The following is a 3,014-nucleotide window of genomic DNA, read 5'->3' as shown; positions in this document are numbered from 1 at the left end:
ACATGCTCAGTAATCTAAAACTGATCATGTGTTTAATCAACCTCCTCCACCAACAGTAACCAGTAGGAAAAAATTTGAACACGTCGAGTAAATCAAATATTGAAAGTAATTAGCCTTCTTCCCCCTTGAGCAGGATTTACTGGCAAATACGTCCTGGTATGGCAAATGTTCACTGTAACATTCAAAAACCACAGTGTGATAAAGATAACAGCGGCAACGGTTTCACAAATCTGTTCAGTGCAAATGCCATACTCTCTATATTCTGGAATGAAATCAGAGTCTGACCAAGAATCACTGTACATACACTGAGAAAATATTAAAACCTTAGTCTTCATTTGAAATATGAGGCTGTACCACCTAAAAACAAATTGGTGGAAAGTAATACTTGAAAAATTCTTTTTACAGAATATGTGTACACAGCTCAGCATGTGGATCGATATGCAACTGATATTCCCACTTAGCAACATAAGAGCTATGCAAGGCAGTTTGCCTGTCTTTCCAGAAACCCTTTTTATCAGAAATAAATCACACTTAAATTTTTTTCCACACATGCACACACAGAAAAATGCTTTAGATAACATTGCTCTAAGTGTGTGTTCATTAGTCTGTTTTCCATCCCCCACTTCTGCGGCTTGGTATTTAATTACAGGGTGGAGTGGTCCCCAGGCTACTTATGTTTCTTGCAGTCACAGCCAGAAAATTTCTGCAGGAACTGACATGCCGGAGTGCTATTGCTTCAAGTTATAGCTGATTCCCTGTCAACAAGGTTAGCTCACTGTTCATTGAAACACCCATCACTACTTTTGTTTAATAATTCTTGAAAATATGTTTAAATACAACAAATTGCATTCTAAACTTCAACAGATAATAAAGGCTTTAACAGGACCTAATTTGGCTATTTACTCTTAATCTGCTTCTCAATTTTCTTTTGCTAATGACTATAAACAAATCTTTATCATTAAGCTGGACAGAAATGGCAATTTTTTTTTGCCTTGAATACGGGAAAATGTAACCTTGTATGTCTGGTTTGACCAAATAGGATTTCCAAGCACATCATCTGTCTTGAACCCTATACATTATTGCACATAGTTTTAAATGCTGCTTCCCATAAACAATCTTAAATTCCTGCAGAAAATTCTATTTTCACCTGAAAAATATTACACCACTTGCAAAATATTGTAATTCATATGTGACCATTTTATAGCTAAGTAGTACTCCCAAAAGCATTGAGGTATAAAAAAATACATTATAGGTATAAAGAAATACATTATTCCAATCAATTTTTAGACATGAGAAAAGTTCTGTTGGATAAATAAAACTGGGGAAATAAAGACTAACTTAGCTAACAAATTACATACACAATGAAAATTTTATTTTATATTAAAAAAGGATGTTGTTAATCAGAATTCTTACTGTTGACAGGATTTGGAACAAAATTAAAGACACTTTGAGGCTTTATCCATGCTTTTTTTTTTAATAAAGGACTTGCATTTTTGGCCTAAGCAACAAGAATCCATCAACTTGGAAAACTCTGTCTCTATGTCAGAAATGTGTAATATTAGTCAAAAACCAAACAGCAGACAAAGATTATGTTATGCAATTCTTAGCTAGAGGTATCTGAAAATACCTGCTGGCTAAGCCCTAGCAAGAATTTATATAAAATATTTATTTACAAATGATCTGTTACAGTGCTCCTATCAGTCAGCTGCTTCTTCTCTGTCCCATTGAGAAAAATACATGCAAAGCGCAGAGCAACAAGATCTTCTCATTCAGGTGATAAGCCAGATTAATAAAAACCTCCTAAGTTTGGACCCCGGTACATGTCCACCCAGTATTATAAACCACATACAGTAACATAGAGAACGGCAGGAAGAAAGGAAACGTATTTTTGTGCTTTGCTAGCAACTCAGAGTGTGACAAGAGGCAAAAATCTAAACTCTGCACAGAGTAATTTGAAGACTGGGCTCTTGAGTAATCCTTTGGAGATTCCAAAGCCACAAGGCAAAGAAATCATTATAGAATCATGTAAATTATGCATTTATTCATTCTTCTAAACAGTAAACATTCTCTATCTTTCCCTTCATGCACTGCCTATATGCCAAATATTATGGCTGAATACACACACACACGTTTGAATATGAACTCAAGATACTACTCTTCTGACTGACAAGGCTGTAGTAAACGAGTAAATGACCTCCTGTAGCCCTGGCCGTTTAACTCCCTCGATATCCTTAAGTAAATGCTTCATCAGTAAATGTTTTATTTCATTAGTAAACATTTTGCCACCGCATATTTACCGGGTTAATACAGTGCCACTTAATTTGCAATGAATCTGGGGCAGAGATACAGAATCTACCAAAATAAGGCACCGTTGCCTTACCACATATTACAATTATTACATATTTTCAGGCCTATTAAACTGCTTTGAATCAAATTCCAAATGTCACAAATAAAACACTCTGGCCAAAATTACTGGCCAGAAGGGATAGGCAGTTATGTGACCACACTTCTCAAAATCTGTCACTAAAATAAGGAAGCCTCCTCCCGTGTCCCTAAAGATATGGATGCTATAAATATAGTACACACCACTTGTACTGCAGCAGTGCATTCCGTTTGTGAAAAGCCACCCATGATACGACCACGGCGGTTTCGCAGTTAAAGCCTTGACTGGAGACCTGGGAGCCCGGGTTATGTAGTTCCCCCATCCACAGCCTATTTTACCTCCAACGGGTTACAGACACACAGTGTCCTGCTCCCACGTTCTGGAAAACTCCCTTGAACAACTATTAAAATTATTAAAAAAAAAGAATAGTTTCTGCATCTTGGACGTGTGGCCAAGCAGCAAAGAAATACGGAGCCGACAGTTTACAGGCAGGGCTTCTGCCCCCGCCTCTCGAAGCAACCCTCCGGTCCGCGCCGGGCGGCTCGCTTCCCCTCGCTCGTCTTCCTCTTCCCACCGGTGAAGTGAGAAGGAGTTTCCTCCCCGGGCTTTCGCATCCACCTCAGACTTGGAA

The sequence above is a fragment of the Pygoscelis adeliae genome, unplaced genomic scaffold (assembly GCF_000699105.1).
Source record: "Pygoscelis adeliae isolate BGI_AS28 unplaced genomic scaffold, ASM69910v1 Scaffold241, whole genome shotgun sequence".
Classification (NCBI taxonomy): Eukaryota; Metazoa; Chordata; class Aves; order Sphenisciformes; family Spheniscidae; genus Pygoscelis; species Pygoscelis adeliae.
The sequence above is the reverse complement of the archived record's forward strand: the minus strand, read 5'-3'. Positions refer to the sequence as shown.